Source organism: Carcharhinus amblyrhynchos, chromosome 16 (assembly GCF_965287045.1).
Source record: "Carcharhinus amblyrhynchos chromosome 16, sCarAmb.v2.hapA, whole genome shotgun sequence".
NCBI lineage: Eukaryota > Metazoa > Chordata > Chondrichthyes > Carcharhiniformes > Carcharhinidae > Carcharhinus > Carcharhinus amblyrhynchos.
In genome coordinates this window covers 28,300,437-28,309,001 of record NC_137339.1, presented here as the reverse complement: position 1 = coordinate 28,309,001, position 8,565 = coordinate 28,300,437, and positions in this window count along the sequence as shown.

The window sequence follows — 8,565 nt, the reverse complement described above, 5'->3', positions numbered from 1 at the left end:
AATGAAATCAAAAGTGGGGATAAAATGTACTGTAGATGCTGGAATCTGAAACGAACGGAAAATGTTGGAAAATCTCAGCAGATCTGACAGCATCTGTGGAGAGAGAATTTAACCAATGTTTTGAGCGTGGATGGTCCTTCATCAGACCTCAAACATTGGCTCTATTCTCTCTCCACAAATGTTGTCAGACCTGCTGAGATTTTCCAGCATTTTCTGTCAGACATGGGGATGTTTGATTATTGGTACTAAACATTATGCATTCACAGCTCCTCAGTTACTCAAGTAGTCTGCCAATTTCTGAAAGTGAACTGGGAAGTGTTCATGACCCTAGGAAAAGGTCAAGCAGAAAGACCTTGACAACATGCTGGTTGGGCTGATAAGTGATGAGTAATATTTGCACCAAACAAGTGCCAGGAAATATCCTGCAAGAGAGAGAATCTTACCATCTCCTTTTCATCAATAGCAGGGCTGTCACTGAATCCATCTCCCAGCAAAATCTTGGCAATTATCATTGACCAGAAACTTAACTGGACCAGCCATTTAAATATTGTGTCAAAAGACTGAGAATTCTGTGCCAAATTACTCACCTCCCCAAAGCATGTCCACCTTCAAGGAATAGGTTAGGTGTGTGATGGAATACTTCCTACTTGCTTGGATAAATATAGCTCCAACAGATCGTGTGACATGACCCAGAACATGGGAGTCCATTTGATTGGCACCCCCATCCAACACCTTAAACATACATTCCCTCCATCACCAGCATACAGTAGCAGCAGTGTGCACCATTTACTAGATACACTGCAGCAACTTGCCATGCTTCCTTTCTAAACCTGTGACCTTTGCCACCTAAAAGGACGAGGGCATCAGATGCACAGGCACATTCCCACTTAAGTTCCATTCCACACAGCTGCCTGATTGAGAACTATATTGCTGCTCCTTCACTGGGTCAGTAGCCTGGAGTTCCCTTCTTAATAGCACGGTGATATTGCAACATTTCTTGAACTGCTGCAGTTAATGTAGGCAGTTCACCATCAACTTCTTGGGCAACTAGCCATAAACAATGAATGCTGGTCTTGCCAGCATTGCTCATCCCATGAACAAAAAATAATCCACAATAACTATTCTGATCAGTTGTATGTAAGATAGGATAACAGGTACCAGATAAGAGGGATCCATAGCATTTTCCTTTTAAATTGAAAATTGTGCATGTCATTCCATTATGTTATTAAAGAGGTGAGATTGCAGAACCAGTTATTTGCAGTCTAGTAAATCAAACATCACTTGTTCTTAAGGATGGGCTGACTTGTACCTTGACAATTTTCAGATATCTGGAGTGTTCCAGGAAGGATTTGTAAAGGGGAGGGCATGTCTGATGAACCTGTCTGAAGTGGTGACAAAGCAGTGGATAGCGTAAGAACATAAGAAATAGGAGCAGGAGTAGGCCATCTAGCCCTTCGAGCCTGCCCCGCCATTCAATAAGATCACGGCTGATCTGTCGTGGCTCAGTTCCACATTCCCGCCCTCTCCCCATAACCCTTAATCCCCTCTCTTATCAAAAACCCATCAACCCGCATCTTAAAAATATTTAGCGAGGTAGCCTCCACCACTTCAACGGGCAGAGAATTCCAGAGATTCACCACCCTTTGAGTGAAGAAGTTCCTCCTCAACTCCGTTCTAAACCGCCCCCCCCCCCGCCCCCCCTTTATCTTGAGGCTGTGCCCCCTGGTCCTACTATCCTTTCTGAGCGGGAAGAGTCTCTCCACCTCTATCCTATCCATCCCATTCATCTTACACGTCTCAATGAGATCTCCCCTCATTCTTCTAAACTCTAACGAGTACACGCCTAGTTTATTCAGCCTCTCCTCATAGCTCAGCCCCCTCAACTCCAGTATCAGCCTAGTAAACCTCCTCTGCACTCCCTCTAAGGCCAAAATATCCTTGCGTAAGTACGGCGCCCAAAACTGCACACAGTACTCCAGCTGCAGCCTCACCAATGCCCGCAGCAAGACCTCCCTACTTTTATATTCAATCCCCCTCGCGATGAAGGCCAGCATCCCATTCGCCTTCCTGACCACCTGCTGCACCTGCAAGCTGGGTTTTTGCGACTCATGCACAAGGACCCCAAGGTCCCTCTGCACCGTCGCCTGCTGCAGTTTTTCGCCACGTAAGTAATAATCCTTCCTACCATTATTCCTACCAAAGTGGACCACCTCGCACTTGCCAACATTAAATTCCATTTGCCATTTCCTGGCCCATTCGCCCAGCCTATCTAGATCCTTCTGTAGACTCTCCACACCCTCCGCACAATTTGCCGTTCCACCAATCTTGGTGTCATCAGCAAATTTCGACACCCTACACTCGGTTCCCTCCTCCAGATCATCTATATAAATGGTAAATAGCTGAGGCCCCAGCACCGACCCCTGGGGCACTCTACTAGTCACCATCCGCCAATCCGAATAGCACCCATTGACCCCCACTCTCTGCCTCCTATTTGACAACCAATCCTCTATCCACGCTAACACCCTACCCCCAACTCCATGTCCCCTGACCTTCTGCAATAACCTCTTGAGGTACCTTGTCAAACGCCTTCTGAAAATCAAGAAAGACCACATCCACCGGCTCTCCTCTATCCACCGCCCTAGACACATCCTCATAGAACTCCAGTAAATTTGCCAGACACGACTTCCCTTTAATGAAACCGTGCTGCGTCTGCTCTATCAAGCAATTCGTCTCAAGATGCCTCACTATTTCCTCCTTGATGACGGATTCTAACATTTTACCTACAACAGACGTTAAACTAACCGGCCTATAATTCCCCGCCTTTTGCCTGGCACCCTTCTTAAACAACGGCATAACATTAGCCGCTTTCCAATCTTCCGGCACTTCCCCGGAATCCAGCAACGTCTGGAAAATAACCACCAAGGCATCCACTATCGCCTCCGCCATTTCTTTCAGAACCCTCGGATGCATTCCATCCGGTCCTGGCGACTTGTCCACAATCAGCCCCTCCAGTCTGTCGAGCACCGCCTCTCTCGTAACAGTAATGTCATTAAGACCCTCCAGTCCTACCACCTTTCCATCTCTAACACCCGGCAAATTATTCACGTCCTCCTCCGTGAAGACAGAAACAAAAAAGTTATTCAGGACCTCAGCCATATCCCCATCCCCTACCACTAAGTCCCCCTTCTCATCCTCTAAGGGACCAACGTTCACCCTAGCCAGCCTCTTCCTTTTTATATATTTATAAAAACTCTTGCTATCCTTTTTTATATTAAGCGCTAGCCCAGTTTCATAGTTTCTCCTACCCTTCTTTATCAACTTCTTTGTCAATCTTTGTTGACATTTAAACCTCTCCCAATCCTCTTCTAGCCCACTACTCTTAGCTACTCTAAACGCCTCCGCTTTTAATTTAACACTTTCCTTCACCTCCTTCGTTATCCACGGCTTATTACCTCTCCTCCTACTGTCCTTTTTGACCATCGGAATAAATTTCCGCTGAGCACCAAGAAAGATCTCCTTAAAGATTTTCCACTGCTCCTCAGCAGACCTACCTTCCAACGTGCTCCCCCAGTCCACATTCGCCAATTCTTCTCTCATCCTACCGTACTCCCCTCTGTTCAAACAAAGGACGCGCGTCCGGGAACCCACTTTCTCCTCCTCCATCTGCACCAGAAACTCCACCATACAATGATCACTCTCCCTAAGAGGATCCTTCACCGCAAGGTCCCTAATACTACCCGCCTCATTACATAGCACCAGATCCAAGATAGCTCGCTCCCTCGTCGGCTCCAACACACACTGTTCCAGGAAACTATCCCAGCAGCATTCCAAGAACAACTCCTCGAGCCCACCACGTCCAACATGGGTCGACCAATCTATATGTAGATTGAAATCCCCCATAACTACGGCCGTCCCATTCCTGCACGCCGCACTTATTTGCGCGTTAACAGCCCGCCCCACCTCCAGATCATATTTCGGGGGCCTATAGACGACACCCACCAGCATCTTCCTCCCTTTGCTGTTCCTAATCTCTACCCACAACGATTCCACTTTCTGCTCCTTGGCTCCAATATCATCCCTTGCTACCACCCTGATGCTATCCTTAATCAGCAGAGCTACGCCGCGTGTATGGCTGTTATTTATGCATTCTCTCAAAGGACTGTTAGCTGAAGTTGCAGCTTGTGGACTTGAAGGTAAATTATTGAACTAGTTAGGAAAATACTTGAGCACCAGAAAGAGAAAGGAATAATGGGCAGGAACTCTACTTTGGCCTGATGTGATCAGTGCCTCTCCCCTCGAGGTTGCACAACTAGGGGATCTTTATTGGGAATTCAACAATTGACTATCAGATGACGCAAATAGAGAGCCACAATTCACATCTTTGTCAATGAAGGAAAGGAATGTGGTGTTTCAAGCAGTATTTGGAAGCAACAGAAAGGCATAAGGAGGACAGGTTGCACAAACTAGGCTTGTATTGCTTCGAATTTAGAACATTATGGTGTGATTTTAAATTCCAAGTGGAACTGAGGGTGGATAGAATTTAACTTTCTGTTGGTTAGGAAGTCTAGGACTAGGCAGCATATCCTTTTTGATTTATTATTGTCATGTATTAATGTTCAGTGAAAAATATTGTTTCTTGCATGCTATACAGACGAAGCATACCGTTCATAGAGAAGGAGAGAGTGCAGAATGTAGTGTTGCAATCATAGCTAGAATGTAGAGAGGGATCAACTTAATGCAAGGTAGGTCCATTTAAAATTCTGATGGCAGTAGGGAAGAAGCTGTTGAGTCGGTTGGTACGTGACTTCAGACCTTTGTATCTTTTTCCCGAAAGAAGAAGGTGGAATAGAGAACGTCCGGGGTGCATGGGGTCCTTGATTATGCTGGCTACTTTGCCGAGGCAGCGGGAAGCGTGGACAGAGTAAATGGATGGTTTGTGTGAAAGATTGGGCTACTTTCACGACCTTTTGTAGTTTCTTGTAGTCTTGGGCAGAGCAGGAGCCATACCAAGCTGTGATACAACCAGAAAGAATGCTTTCTATGGTGCATCTGTAAAAGTTGGTGGGAGTCACAGCTGACATGCCAAATTTCCTTAATCTTCTGAGAAAGTAGAGGCGTGTTGGCATGGAGGGGGACCAGGACTGTTGTTGGTGATCTGGACACCTCAAAACTTGAAGCTCTTGACAATTTCTATTTCCTGTACACCCATGGTTTCTGGTTGGGAAACACGCAGATTTGCTCCTTTGGCACACAGCCTTCTACACACTTAGAAGTCAGTTGCTGTAGTAAACCAACTTTGCACCACTTTCTTTGACAGATTCTCCTGCTTCAGTTTTCGCTTATAAGCTGGGAGTTGTAACTCATTACAGAGACAGCTCAGATCCTTCAGAGATGGGCTGACCACTTTGCAGCCGTCCTCAACTGACCATCATCTATTAACGATGAGGCAATAGACAGGATTCCCCAGGTTGATATCAACAGTTCCACGGATGACCCACCAGTAGTAGCTGAAGTCACGAAAGCTGTCAGCCAGCTAGCCAGTGGCGAAGCCCCAGGGGCAGATGCCATCCATACCTGCAGAGATCTACAAAGCTGCTGGTCCTGTACTTATCGAGAAGCTCGTCGAGTTATGCTGGGAGCAGGAGCACAGCTTTGTCTGATTTGTCAAAGTGTGGACGGGCGATAGGCATGTTTGATATTTGTGTAGCAGTGGTCTGGGATGTTTAGGCCTTTGGTGGAACAAGAGACATGGTGGTAACTTGGAGTACGCTCTTGAGCTTGACCACAATGAACAAGGCCTCGGGATCTTTTGTCTTGAGGCTATTTTTAGTGGTGTATATTTTGTCCAGTGCAATCTTCAAGTCTGCATGGGGTGGGATGTAAACTGCCATCAGCATAATGGAGGTGAACTCCCATGGAAGGTAGTAGGGGTGGCATTTTAGCGTCAGGTTTTCTAGGTCTGGGGAGCAGAAACTCGCCAGTGTTGCCTTGTCTAGACACCACTGGGTGTTGATTAGGAAGCAGACTCCACCTTCCCTTGGCTTGTTTTTGAGGCTGCTGTACGGTCCATTCAATGGATTGAAAAGCTCTCTGCTTTAGGGCACAGTCCAGTGAAGAAGGAGTGATCCACATCTCAGTGATACAAAGCACACAGCAGTCCCTCAGTTCTCTTTGGAAAGTGAGTCTGGCTTTAAGTTAGTTGAGCTTGTTTTCTAGAGTTCATCTTGCTGCTTTTCCTAAAAGTTAAGACCAGATCTTTTAGGAATGTAGAAATCCTCTCCAATTGGGCTTTTATTAAATATAAAACCCCAGAAGTATCGTAAACATAAATACTGCAAACAGACCAATCATAAGCCCATTGTTCAGCATGATAATTTCTACTAATGTAATACTCTTACCAGAAAGCAGTGTTTGCTAGTGATCCATTAGGTAAGACAAGTTGGTGAAATGTTTCTTCTCCCCATTTATAGGAAGTGTCAGTGACAATTACGTGAATGCAATATCCAAGAAACACAGTACAAAAATAAGGCTTTATTGTCTTGGTAGATTATCTGACCTAAATCTCATTACTGTGATGTCTGAAACTTATTCTTGCGTACAGGGTCACAATATAAATTCACTAACCTGATGAGAAATTAAAACTTCCTTATAAAACCGTTGTATAAAAATAGAATACTTATTATATGCAGCAACAATGGCTAATTGTTGTCTCATGAATTTCATTAAATTTTTTTCTCAAGTAGTGGTTTTCTTTCCATTTACTTCAGGTAATGTTAACATGACTGCTGGCAGGTTATGCAGATTGCAAGACGACAGGTGTGTACACAGCAATGTAAGAAACATCTGTGGGTTATGATACAACCCTTGTTTTTCCCTGACACTCCTCATTCTGCTTTACCATTAAAATAGGTTGCATGGATAGTCTTATGCTTGCTTCGATCTGAAACCTGTTGTGTACAAAATATCACATTAACAAGGATGAAAAATATATTAGGTTAGATACTTAACTAGGGTTATGAACAGCTATTTCAATTTTCCTGCTCCATGGAGTGAAGTGGCTCAATTACATGGACAGCCTGCTTACTTCAGTAACTATGACTTCATATCTCAGAGATGATAATAGTTTGGTAAATCTGACAATTTGAGCATCTGCATGTGATTGTATGACACAATGTTATTTTTGCAAAAGAGACAAAATTTGATTTGCAGAGCTCAAGCTGTGTTGCCTAAAACAGCAAACCTGGTGGGCGGGCAATGCTGAAAAATTTGGAATTTATATAGTGCTTTTCAATACCACTAGCTGCTTCATATTTAGTAATATACTTTACAACACTCATATTAACATAGGAAGCATTAGAAGGTTATGGACATAAATTTTTTTTAATGTAAACATTTGCTGAAAACTTTTGCGCAAATGGTTTTCATTGAATCATAGCATCCCTACAGCCCACCAGAGGGCGATTTGGTCTATCAGGCCTCCACCGACAACACTCCCACCCATGCCCCTTCTCTACAGCACCCCTGGTGCTGTAAGACTTCAGTGCGAACCACTAAGCCATCTATTTATAAACACTGGGCTGGTACACTGCAATTTATTGTCAACAGAGTAGAAAACAGTAGCTGTATTTATTCAAATCAAAAAATATTCAGGATAGGCATCCCTGTCAATTTCTCACCCCACTTCACCAAATGCACTAAGCGTGTTGCCTGGGCGTCCTAGAGCTTACGCCCAAGAAAGCTTAGTATATCAGAATTGGAGCACTACGTAGATTTTTGTACGATTGAAGGGCTCAAGAATGTTACAAATAAGGAAAGTGAATAAGTGAAGCCCTGAGTGATTTGATGGTCCGATTGAAAATTTTTAAATTTAGGTGGCTTTGCACCAGAAGCCAATGTGTGTGAATTCACTGGGTGTGAATTAGCATAACTACTAAGATGATTGCTGGGCTGGCAGCATGCGTTTTGATATCAGTGAATGCGGTAGATTAAACATAGCAGTAATCATAGAAATCTGACAGTACAGAAATAGGCCATTTGGCCCATCGAGTCTCCACTGACCACAATTCCACCCAAGCCCTACCCCTCTAACCCTACCTATTTTATGTACTAATCCGTCTAACCTACACATCTCAGGACATTAAAGGGTAATTTTAGCATAGCCAATCAACTTAACCTGCACATCTTTGGACTGTGGGAGGAAACCTATGCAGACATGGGGAGAATGTGCAAACTCCACACACAGTGACCCAAGTGGGAATTGAATCCAGGTCCCACGAGCTGTGAAGTAGCAATGCAAACCATTGTGCTACCTGCCACTTCCAGCCACAATAATGTGGCTCAAATGCCTTTCACTTAAGAGAATAATTTCCAGAGGATGGTTACAGTGAAACATCAGTCAACGCAGCAATGCTCTAAGACTGAGCACACGTGCTGTCTGGATTGGAAATATCAAAAGTAAATTACAGTGGTCGCTGGAAAGAGAAAATGCCGGAAAATCTCAGCATGTCTAGCAGGATCCGTGGGGAAAGAAAAGATGCTTCCTTTCCACATGACCTTTTATCCAAG